This window comes from Monodon monoceros, unplaced genomic scaffold, assembly GCF_005190385.1.
Source record: "Monodon monoceros isolate NGI ecotype Baffin Bay Population unplaced genomic scaffold, NGI_Narwhal_1 Super_Scaffold_2, whole genome shotgun sequence".
NCBI lineage: Eukaryota > Metazoa > Chordata > Mammalia > Artiodactyla > Monodontidae > Monodon > Monodon monoceros.
Window position 1 is genome coordinate 84,984,373 of NW_021703776.1, and position 13,048 is coordinate 84,997,420.

A 13,048-nucleotide genomic window follows, 5' to 3' on the forward strand; every position below is an offset into this window, starting at 1 on the left:
AAAAACATAAAACAGAAGCACTATTGTAACAAATTCAATAAAGGCTTTAAAAAATGATCCATATCCAAACAAAAAATCTTTAAAAAAAAAAAAAAAAAGAACATTTATCTTTTCAGGCTTTACATCTGCATTAAGTCAACACTGCCTCCAACCCCCCCACCCCCTGCCCAGTTTTCCCAGCATGGGTGGGTGATGCTCCACATAACCAAAGGGGCCACTCATGGGGTCTTGCGGAACAAAAGACTAATCTTCCCAAATATTATATTAAAGTTTTCATCTTCAGCTAAAAAAAAAGTGAGAAAACTGCATGCAATTTTCCAATGACAAATTCCCTGGCTCCCACACATCAAACTGCAACAGTCTTAGGGCCAAGGGACCCAGTTTCATAGGACATTTGTGAATTTTCAGGCTGATGACCAGAGTCAGGAGGTGGAAAGGGCATTGCAGAGGAGTCCTGAGCTCCCACCCTGCCCAGCCTCTAACTAGCTTTGGGTAAGGATTTTGCTCAGTTTCCTCACCTGTGATTTGAGAGGATTTGGCTTGATTTCTAAGGTTGCCAAGCTCTGATGTTCTAGTGCTCACTGTAATTCACGATTAGCAATGACGACCCACAGGAGCTGGTCTTGACACCAGTGTCTGAAGCATGTATGGGAGACCTCTGGTCTTCTTTCCCAAAGCAGAAACATGCCCAGTTCTTAGAGAGGATCACAGAAAGTTTTCAGTGAGGCCACAAACATTCACGGGGCATTTACTGAGTGTCAGACTATGTGCCAGATGCTGGGGGTACAATGGTGATCAAAGAAAAAAATCTATCTGAATGTCACCATGGAACTAACAAGCAAAGAAGATCTTTTGATTGGCAGGAGAGACTTGCACTAAATAAATACATATCACCACGTGTTATGGACTGAATTGTGTTCCCCAAAATTCATATGTTGAATTCTTAACCCCAAATGTTTGGAGATAGGGCCTTGGAAGAGGTAAGTATGGTTAAATGAAGTCATAAGGGTGGGGCCCTAATCTGCAACTTTGTAAGAAGAGGAAGAGAGAGTTTTTCTTCCCTGCTCGGGAACAGAGGAAAGGCCACGTGAAGACACAGTAAGAAGGACCAGAAACTAAATTTCCTGCAACCTTGATCATAGACTTCTAGCCTCCAGAACTGTGAAAAAATAAATCTCTTGTTGTTTAAGCCACCCAGTCTGTGGCATTTTGTTATGGCAGTCCGAGCAAACTAATACAGCATATTTCCTCAAATCCAGGATGCCACAGACTTTGTGACACTCCAATATTTCATGTACCACTAGGGGAAAAAAAAAATCACTGCCAATTAAATATAACCCTTTAGTATCACTTGGAACATTTAGACTTACCGGAAGACTTTTAGAATCATTCAGATAGATTTTTGTTGTTGTTGCTCTTATGCAGACAAAAAGGGAAATATAATCAAGATAAATTGTTACAATGTTCCTAAAACTTCTTATTCAGAGTCCAACTCTTCTGAATCACTTTTCAACTCAGAGTTGAAAATGGTCCCATGGATGGATGATGGATGAGACAGCATTTCTTAAAAAGTATGCTCCACTATTGTCTGCAGGGCTCTTTTAGATCATTGACACCCATTATGCAAAATGGATGTTGGATGCTTTCGTGCTTGCCCGGTGATAGACAATACTTCCACATGTCAGTAACAAAATGTAACATAGCTTCATCTACTTGTGAGAGTCTTTCTTACTTAGGTCCTTGGATTACTTTGCTAGGGCTGCCATAACAAAATACGACAGACTGGGTGACTTAAACAATAGAAATTTGTTTTCTCACAGTTCTGGAGGCTGGAAGTCCAAGGTCAAGCTTCTAGCAGGGCTGGTTTCTCCTGAGGCCTCTCTCTCTCCTTGGCTTGCCGATGACCATCTTCTTCCTGTGTCTTCACATGGCCTTTTCTCTATGCATGTGTGTCCGTGGTATATCCTCCTCTTCTCATGAGGCTGCTGTTCATATTGGATTAGGGCCCTACCCTTATGACCTCATTTAACCTTAGTTACCTCTTTAAAGGCCCTATTTCCAAATACAGTCACATTGGAGGGCTTCGACATATGAATTTTGGAGGGAATCAGTTCGGCCCATTACAGTCTTGTAAAGCATTTAGTTGTTACACTGCAAGAATATATTAAATTAATATTATCTTTCCAATGATAAAAAGTTGCCTTGCTAATATAAAATTGACAACCTGCTGTTCTGTTTCCTTGCCTCTCTGCATAAACTGCTTGCTTCAGTCCCAAATCAGAGTGTGATCTTTTCGAAGATATTTTAAATATAAATTAAAGCCAAGACGTATAGTATCAATAATACATCTAACTCAACTGAAGTGAGGGCAGTATGAACAATCATGACCAAGTCTGTGCTCGCTCAGACAATGACAACAGCACCAACAGCTGCCCAGTCCACAACACTGCAAGACAGTATTAGCCGTAAGGCATACTCCAATTTCAGAAATGTTAAATGTGGACAAGAGCGCGTATATGTGAGACGAAGTACAGTAAAACAAATTTAATTAGGATATCCATAAAGCTCTAGTGCAGCTTGAGTCTTTAACAAATTCACTTGTATATAATATGTAAACAATTTACAAAATGCAACAGAGAAGGAACTTACTCAAGATTTCCATGAACATTTTAATGATTCATTTGTTCTCATTTCTTTCTCTAATCTTCCAGGTGATAAACCCTCTACTATACGGAATGGCTATATCCAAATGAATATGCTGAAAGCCAACCTTTCTGTAATTAATGTAGTAAGTGATGATTACATTCCCTCTCTGCTTTATCTTGAGGATTGTTTATATCACATATAGAAGTGAATTTATTAAAATTCCAACCTGTGTAAGGACTTTAGGGCCATTCTGTACAGTATCAAGTGATTGATTACACAGTGTTTTGAGGATGAGCAGAGCTGCCCTGAGAAAGTATTTCTCAAACTGACCCAAGAGGTGAATTGCGTGTTGGCAGGGGAGAAGGGAGTACATATTCCAAGAAGAGCAGCATGCAGAGGCCTAGAGGTTGGAGAGAACAATCGAGAGGGTGGCTGATAGACTTGCAGCTGAGAGAGCAAGCAAGGGAGGGCGTGGCAGGACGCAAGGGTGGAGATGTAGGTAGAGGTCCTGTGGGTCCCATGTTGTTAGACCATGTCTAGACACATAACCAAGTGGAAGGAGGCCATTCATTGCCTCTGTATTCGTCATGGCAAAAGGTTAGAAACAATCTCCATGTTTCATCAATTAGGGACTGGCTAAATAATTGATGGTCCGCCCAAAGAAGAATTTCTAGACAGTTGCAAAAAAAAGTAGATGGAACTCTTTATCGATTGATATGCAGTGATCTCCAAGATATACTGAGTGCTAGATGCAAGACAGTGAGTATAATATAATATAAATTGTGTTTTTAAAAAAGAAAAATTAATTTACACTTGCTTATAGGTACGAGACTATTTCCGGGAGGACACACAAGAAACTAGAAAAGTTGGTTGCCTACAGATAGGGCATTAGGTGGCTAATGACAGGGATGGAATGGAGAATTATAACGGCCTGCCCTTTGGACTCTTTGAAGTCTTGAATCTTACAAATGTATTGTCTATTAAGAAGGAGGAGGAGGGAATTCCCTTGCGGTCCAGTGGTTAGGACTCCATGTTCTCACTGCCGGGGCCCCAGGTTCGATCCCTGGTCGGGGAACTAAGGTCCCGCAAGATGCGCGGCCACTGCCAAAAAAAAAAAAAAAAGGGAGGAGGAGAGGGAAGATGATAAAGGAGAAGTAAGATGTTTTAAGTGTAAGGGCAGCTCACGTGGGTCTGCGGCTCTGTTTTTGGAAAGGCTTGGGTGAGGACAAATAATGGTGGAGGTCCTTCGTGTTCCTTCAGATTCCTTCAGGATTCTGTCTGGTGTTTTCCTTCAGTCATTTCACGTGGGGATGCTCCTTGAGGAAGACTATAAACTTCCAGGAACCTGGACATGCAGGTTCCGAATCTCCACAGAGCCTAACCCCGTGCTGGATACACCAAAGCGGCTCTTAATTCTAGCCACCAGATTTGCTGGTTCACCTCCCTCCCCTCATAATGGCCTCTGGGGTCTCCCCAACCCGAATGCGGCAGAAGCAAGCTGAGGGGCTGCTCTTCTCCTAGTTATGCCAGACTGCTCTCAGGGTCAGAGAAGCACGCCTTTAGGAGAAGTGCTCTCTGTGGTTAAAATCACTGTCACAGGCGCCCAGAGGAGGCATCTGCAAACTGAGGGTTCACAATCCATCAGTGAGTTGTGAAATCAGCTTAGTGGGTCCAACTACCCTTAAAACACACACAGAATTAAAAACTCAGAATGCATCACACACTAGTAAGGGTAAGTACTGCACTGTGCAAATGTTTAATTTCAAATATGTGTATGCACAGTGGGTCATGAGGTGGAATGCATTTCTTACTGCGGGTTGCAGCCCAAAGTGTTTGAAAACCAGTGGTCTAGAGAAGTAAGTGAGCACAAGGACCGCCGAGTCAAGCAAAGAGTGGTTCAACCTGACCTCTACAAGTTCCAGTCCCCTGCACGCTCACCCCACCGTCTCTCGTGGGTAAAACGTGGAGAGTGGCAATGCATCATGGGATTGCTGTAAGGTGCTTAGTGCAGTGGTCAACGTTTAGAAATTACTATCATTCGAGAATATTACTATCACCACCAAGAAATAGTCCCTTCATCTTGTCAAGCCTCCTGGCCCACCAGCAGACCATGGACTTGGCCGCCCTCAGAGGGCTCCTGACCAGCAACTTCTCCTCAGCTTCCCCGCTCAGGCCACCCAGGCAACAGCTGGGTCCACAGCTCCCTGCTTCTTGACCATCAAAGGAGCCAGGTGATGGGAAAGGCACGTCTCAATTCAGCAGAGAACATTACTTTGCTCTAATGGGGACATCTGTTATCTTGGCCCCCTTTCAGCCTTGGTGCCAGGGAAATAGATGGTCCCCAGCCACTACAATTCCTTCCTGGGAGATTTAAAGAGGAAGACGATGAAGAGAAAGACGGCAGTTGATTCGTGGTTTGAAAGAATATATGATATGCATGTCCCCGTCCAAAATTAAGGATGATGAATCAATGTCTGAGAGTGAAAGAAAGTGCTGTATACCTGGGCCTTTGAAGAAAAGACTTTCCTTCTACTGGTTCCCAGTTTCAGCCTTTGAACAATGCGGAGGGTTTGTTCTGAGCCCCTCCTTCTGGTGAAAATCCCGAAGACTACTTCCTTCCTTCTCTCATACTTCCCAAACCAGCTGCCAACTCTGCATGCCCACCCAGGGCACGGGGAAGGAGAGGGGGTTGTAGCAGCCGAGAGCCTGAGGATGTGGGGAAACCACCAGATGCTCCCTGTTGAATCAGGACCTCGCCCAATGCCTGTGGACCAGGGAGGACCCAAATGCCCTCTCAGTTATGGGTGGCTTAGCTGGCAGAGCTGAATGTGGTCCATAAGGATGTCCATAAGGGTCTACACCATGACCAGGTACCACATTATACTCACTGCCTTGTATCTAGCACTCACAGAGCTTGAAGATGACTGCACATCCATAAATAAAGAGTTCCACCTTCTTTTCTTGTAACTCTCTAGAAACTATTTGCGTGGACCATCATTTATTTAACCAGTCCCTTACTGATGAAACATTGCTTCCTTTGCTCCTGTTTCACATTCCCAGCCTCTGCAGGAATACTGGGGGAGGGGCGCAGAGCATAAAAAAGAGAATCCCCACGTGCCCAGGTCTCATGAGTACAATAGACTCTGGATGGAGAGGAGCTCCTTAGCTATATCTTCACGTGACTCAGCCCTAGAGAGTCCCTAGTTCTTCCAAGGAGAAAAGCTCCAAGGGGCTGACAGAGGGGAGATGACTGTGTGCTATGAAGCTTGCCACCTTAATGGCCTGATGAGAGGTGGGTGACAGAGATAGATCAGGATATCGTAGATTACTTACTGGATTGCCCTTATCATTAACAGCCTTAATAAGTCTACAATACACTGTACCTCGGCAGCAAGTGCCACTGTTAGGCATGGAAATCGGGCCAGCAATTAGGAAGACAGACAGCCAGTCAGATCCACACAGAACACTTCTGACTTTGGAACTCAAGGCACTGGCTCAAGTACAAAATTTAGACTTGAGCTTTTAATCAAGCTTGTGTTTCTAGATCCTCATTCCCTTTTCGGTCCCTGTTCTCTCTTCCTCACCTCTCTGACCAAGAACTGCCGGCTCCTCCTTTCACCTTCCTTGATGGTAATACCATCCTTCATGTGCATGTCACTTTACATCTTCCCTAAGCATGTTTATGTGTATTTCTTCTGCGGAGTTGGTAGGGGCAGGTATTCTCGTCCTCATCTTATGGGCAGAAGAAGTTGAGACGTAGAGTTGTTAAACACAATGAAACTAGGATTAGCATCCAGGCAAGGCCGAGGACCAAATCTCTACCCTTATTCCCAACCCATTTCCAGTTCCACAATCACACCCACACCCACACACACCTTTACACTGACACACATCATACACATTCACATACATACTCACACTCTCTCACACTTAACACACTCTCACACACTATTACACACACACCATGACTGTCCTTCTGATCAGACTTTCCATTTCCAACAGTATTAATTCCTAATTATTGAGATGAGGGACTCAAAGATCCTTCTCCTTATCCAACTCTCCCCAACTTTTCAGTGACAAAAAATATAGAACCTAGCTGTTTCTCATGGGGCCTTGGCCAAGGTCTCAGGGACTTTACTAAGAGCTGCTTCTCAGGCTTCCCTCTGTCTTCACACTTTTTTTTTTTTTTTTTTTTTTTTGCGGTACGCGGGCCTCTCACTGTTGTGGCCTCTCCCATTGCGGAGCACAGGCCCCAGACGCGCAGGCTCAGCGGCCATGGCTCACGGGCCCAGCCGCTCCGCGGCACGCGGGAACCTCCCGGACCGGGGCACGAACCCGCGTCCCCTGCACCGGCAGGCGGACTCTCAACCACTGTGCCACCAGGGAAGCCCTGTCTTCACACTCTTGACAGTAACACTGCTCAAGGCTCCCAGTGATTCTTGATGAGGAGCTTCCTCCACACAATCCTTTTCCTATCTTCTGGGTGGAATAAAAGCAGAAGAAAGTTTTGGGCCTCTGTGGTTCCCTGCTCCTCAATCCTGCTCAAGAAGAGGAAATACTAATCTGGCTACTCGTGGGCAAGACCCCGGTGCATTAAAATAGTCGGCCCAGGCAGTCTGCCTCCCCCAATCCCATAGCCTCAGTCTAATCATGAGCAAGCATCAGACAGACCCAAGCTCAGGGAGATTCTACAAACTATGTGACCAGTACTCTTCTAAAGTGTCATGGTCATGAGAAACAAGGAAGGGCTGAAAAGGATCACAGAGCCGAGTAGCCTAAAGAGACAGGACAACCCAGCGCCATGTGGGATCCTCGCTTGGCTCCTGGAACAGGAAAGGACAGCAGGGGAAGAACTGGTGAAATCTGAAATCTGAATCGAGTCTGTAATTCAGCTCATAGCCCTGTACCAATGCTCATAGTACAAGGGTACTGTGCGTATGTAAGAGGATAATCTTAGGGGAAGCTGGGTGAAGGGTATATGGGAATTCTCTGTAGTATCATGGGAAGTTTTCTGTAAATCTAAAAGTATTCCAAAATAAAACGTTTGTTAAATAAAAGGCAGGCCCTGCCTAGGTTACCACAAAGCAGCATGTTGTATGTTCACTCAGGCTCGTACAATTGATGGTTACATGTGACAAGAGCATGCCTAGAGCCCGTGCGTCTGAGCCTCACCTGGTGGGTAACTGCTCATGGAGGGATGGAGGGTATGTGCTTCAGTGATATACTTGCTGGTACTATTTATTGGGGCACACATGCCAAGGCCTGAATTTTAAATCAGTGCAGAGTTACAACCTTCCAAACCAATGATGTTAAAAAAAAGTGTGTGTGTGTATATATACATACACATACATAGGCATATACATACATACACACACACACATACACACACACATGCTGATGGCAGAAAAAGCTCTATTCTAATGTCTGTGCAATATGAGTTAGCCTAGCAAAACAAATTAACATGTTGGTTTTTAATATGTTGCTATTTGGCATATAACCCATTGGAGTTGTGTTTTTCTGTTACAGCAATAAAAATAGTTTTTGAATAAAATTCAAACTGCTTCTGCAGAGAGAGACCTGGGTTCCCACAGAACAGTTTGAGAATCACTGGGGCGACTGTTTGATTTTATAGGTGTGTGTCCTGACAGGCTTAACCAAGGCCACCCAACAAGCTGGAATGGGAACCCAGGTCTCCTGGCTTCCTGTCCTGGGCTCTCTGTACCACGGACAGCTCAAGGGCAGGCCCAGTGATGGAGCCCTGAGTCCACTGACAGCCTGGACCATGAGTCTGGAAGGATACAGTGGGCAGCTCTGAAGAGGGAGTGTTGGGGAGACAGTTTCCTAAGGGGGTCACCACAGTCAGCAGGAAGGTATCAGATGGTGGGGGACAGGTTGTGATGCCCCTGGTGAATGACGGCCCACCTGTGAGAGTGCGGAAGATAACTCCAGGCCTCCCCGGGGCAAGGGACCAGAGGTGCTGACAGCTGAGCCCAGCTGCCCCACTGATGAGCTCTTGTTGAAGGACTGAGTTATCAGCTATGATATTACCTCCACAGAGAAAGGGGAACACATGGAGGCTGGATTTTCAGGGAGCATCAGAGGCCGTGGGAGGATGGCCCTGACACTGTAAGAGGATGTTCAGGGACCGGCAGACAAAGGGGAACCACACTCCAAATTCTACTAAAAAAATTGAACAATTCCTAGATAAATACTCCAATTGAGCCAAGCAAACCCTCTGTAAGAGCTAAGTATGACATAATACACGCAGGCATTCAAAGTCCGTATCCATCTAAGCTTTAGCGGTTCTGTTCCTACAGCCCCAAGCCCCTCCTGGCAGACGACTCAGCAAACCTCAGAGCTTCCTGCTCTGAGCCTCCAGTCAAACAGAGAGCCAGATCACCAGCCAGGGAATGATGCTGGATGCAGCACGTGGGCGCTGAAAGATTGCTGGGCCTGGGGGGCCCTGCTCTGGGGCCTCTGCTGCTTTTTAGCCGAGTACTCTCGGTTCAGTCTTTCACAGTCCCCACGTACCTGTATCCTCATCTTTTGAAGGAGGCCATCACTTTCCAATTCTAAGCCAGAACGCATCACTTCCCTATAAACCTTCTAGTGGTTTCCCCTTCAATTAAAATAGAACCCAAGCTCCTGCCCCTGGCCTGCATGTCCCCAAAGGATCTGGCTGTTTCCTACCTTCTTCACCTCATTTTTATACTGCTTCCTCCCTCTATTCATCCTCCAGCCTCACAGGTCTTCTTCAAGTCCCCAAACAGCACCTCCAGGCTGTTCACTAGCTGGTCCGCGACTAGAGCATGAGCCCCCCTCCCCCAGATCTTCCCACGGCTGCTCCTTCCTGCCATTCATACTTCCACGGAGAAGCTTTCTCTCAGTACCGTGCAGTTTTCATTTCTAGATGAACGTTATCCATGTCGAAGATTATCACGTTTACTTATTTGTATTACCTGCCTCCCCGTCTTAGAATGTCAGCCCCTTATCTGTCCTGTTCAGGGCTGTATCTCCAGTGCCTAGAACAGTGCCTGGAATACAGTAGCTGCCCAATAAATAGTTTCTGTATGGATGAGTGAATGGATTCTTCCCTCACCTGACATGTCTCTGCCCTTGGATTTTTCCACATCAGAGATGTTCCCTAGATGAATCTTAGAGTCTGTTTGTCAAGAAGCAGAGGCTTTGATTTAAAAAATGCTTTGCTGAGTGTATCTCAGGCAGGGTGTTTCTGCTCCATTTTCTCCCCCTAATGCGTGATAGCACAAACCACAGTCTACAACCCACCCTGAGACCACGCAGCTTCCCACCTGGGACTTTCACATCCACTGCACCTGGTTTACAAGCCAAACGCTGAGATTTTTCTTGTCCTTGGGTAAACTCTAACATTCATGTCAGATTGTTCTTCTGTCTTAGGAATTTCGGACTTAGAAGGATATTGAAAGGACAGCCCAAGGCTAAAAGAGATTCAGAATTTCCTACCTTGAATAGGGAACCTCAGCATCACAGACAGATGTTTTTGGCTTAGTCTACTCAGTGCAGCCCTCATAAGCAGGCTTCACACACAAATTGTTGAGTTCCAAGTCCCTGGTATTTATGACCTAGGGCATGGACACTGGCACCGCCATCTTTGCTCAGATCAGCAAGAAGGAGAGAAAGACACTCCTTAAGAAGAATAAAGTAGAGGGAGTTGCCTTACCAGATTTCAAGATTTATTACGCCGACCCACATCCTTGATACAGAAGTGGCATTTCAGGTCACTGGAAAAAGGATGAATGTACAATAAATGTTGTTTAGTCAAGTGACGATCCAAGGTAAGGAAGGGGAGGAGGAGGGAAAGATATGAATTCCTACTCAATCCAAAATAAAAAGCAATCCCAAGTGGATCAAAGACTTAAATATGAAAGACAAACAGTAAAACATTTAGAAGATAATATAGGTGAGTATTTTTATAAACTCAAGATAAGAAGGATTTCTTGAGAAACAAGAATAAAAGATTGATAAATGTTGGCAACTCTAAGGTCAAGACCAGGCTTCCCTGATGGCACAGTGGTTAAGAATCTGCCTGCCAATCTAGGGGACACGGGTTCGAGCCCTGGTCCGGGAAGATCTCACATGCCATGAAGCAACTAAGCCCGTGCGCCACAGCCTGCTCTCTAGAGCCCGCGAGCCACAACTACTGAGCCTGCGTGCCACAACTACTGAAGCCCGCATGCCTAGAGCCTGTGCACTGCAACAAGAGAAGCCACTGCAATGAGAAGCCTGCACACCGCAACAAAGAGTAGCCCCCGCTTGCCACAACTAGAGAAAGCCCGTGTGCAGCCAAAAATAAATAAAATAAATAAATTTAAAAAAATAAGTAAATAGGGCTTCCCTGGTGGCGCAGTGGTTGGGAGTCCGCCTGCAAATGCAGGGGACACGGGTTCGTGCCCCGGTCCAGGAAGATCCCACGTGCCGTGGAGCGGCTAGGCCCATGAGCCATGGCCACTGAGTCTGTGCATCCGGAGCCTGTGCTCCACAACGGGAGAGGCCACAACAGTGAGAGGCCCACTTACGGCAAAAAAAAAAAAAAAAAAAAAGTAAATAAAATAAAATCAAGATCTTCTGTTCAAAAATAAAAAGAATTTTTGAGTTATCAAAAGATATCATTAAATAAGTAAGTACTAACTGGGAGAAAACATTTGAAAGATATTTAATCAGCCAAGGATTAGTGTCCAGGACACAGAAATAAGTCTTACAAGTTTATTTAGAAAAAGACAATAACCCAAAAGAGAAAGAACAAAGGACATGAATAGGAATGTCACTAAAGGGGAAATATGAAAAAACAAAACACATATGACAAAACAATCAACGTCATTAATGATCAGGAGAATGTAAATGAGGAGCACAATGAGAAGCCATACAATACTCACCAGATTGGCAAAAATTAAGAAACCTGAGGATAACAGGTGTTGGGGAGGATGTGGAGCAATGGGAAAGCTGTTGTGGGAAGTAAACACTAATGCAATCATTTTGGGAAACAACATGGAAACATCTTGAAAGTTAAAACTGTACCCACCATCAGCGAGTGATTCTCCTCCAGGTATACACCCCAGAGAAATTCTTGCATGTGTACAAGGTGTTTGCAACCATAATATTATAATCAAAAGCCTGAAACAACCCAAATGTCCATTAGCAAGAAAGTGAATACATAAATTCTGGTATATTCACACAAATGGGATATTAAGTAGCAGTGAAAAATGAATGCCATACGTCTAACTCATAGCCATGAGGATAATCTTAGAAACATATTGAATAAAAGACAAGTCATAGAGGACTATAATCAATATATTTTTAAACTCAAAAACAAACAGAATGAAACATTGTTTAATAAGTCACGAAGATGAGGGGGTAAAACGATATTTTTAAAAATCCAGGGAATGGAAACATAAAATTGAAAGTAGTTGTTATCTGGGACTTCCCTGGTGGTCCAGTGGTTAAGACTCCGTGCTCCCAGTGCAGGGGGCCCAGGTTCGATTCCTGGTCAGGGAACTAGATCCTGCATGCCGCAACTAACAGCCCGCCCGCATGTCGCAACTAAAGATCCCACATGCCAGAACTAAAGATCCTGCATGCCGCAACTAAAGATCCCGCATGCCACAACTAAGACTCAGCACAGCCAAATAAATAAATATTTTTTTAAAAAAAAGAAAATAGTGGTTATCTTTGTGGGACAGCAGGGGCCATGCACTCTTAGGGGGGAATGCATCCATGGTATTGGTAAAACATTGCTTCTTAATTTTGGTGGTGGCTTCACCGGTGTGTGTTTCATTGCCATGCTTTATTTATTGCTTTATAACATAGACACTACACATATTTTTGTATATATTAAATATTAGATAATAAAAAATTAAAATATTTAGAAAGAAAGCTAGGAAAAGCCATCTGTGGTCCGAAATCTCATAATCTCCTGTAAAATGCATGTATTTGTCCTTTGGGAGCAGATTGAGACTGATTAAGGTCACATGGATTTGGGTGGTAAAATCACTGCTGCTCATTCATTCAACAGATATTAGGGAGCCTCCACCGTGTCTGCACTGGAGACTCATCACTGGGCAAGACAAACGTGGTCCTTGCTCTTGTTCTTCTGGACCTAAAATTCTAGCAGCTGCTCAGAGGCCTGCAGAGGTGAGATGCCTCATTTTCTTCCTCATCGAGCTAATGTCTTCTGAGAAGAGGCAGTGGACAGTGAGGGAGGCCAGTCTTGAAACGGGCCTTTAACACAATCTCTTCTGGGGTCTAGAATCCGCCTCCCAGACAGTGTGTAATAAGACTTTCCTTGGCTACCAGGCTGTCCTCCAAAGTAACTAAAGCCTGTAGGCCTTTCTACACAGCTGCCTGATGTCATTTGTTTGGAATCCAG

General features: G+C 44.8%; 1 protein-coding gene and 1 non-coding gene across 2 annotated transcripts in view; one reads left to right on the top strand and one right to left on the bottom strand.

The window, feature by feature from the left end:
- CHCHD3 (coiled-coil-helix-coiled-coil-helix domain containing 3) overlaps positions 1–13,048 on the bottom strand; it is a 449,179-nt gene that overhangs the window by 36,787 nt on the left and 399,344 nt on the right. The gene's annotated exons all lie outside the window — the stretch shown is intronic.
- Positions 12,105–12,177, top strand: TRNAW-CCA. Its single transcript has one exon. It is a non-coding gene; the product is annotated as a tRNA-Trp (tRNA).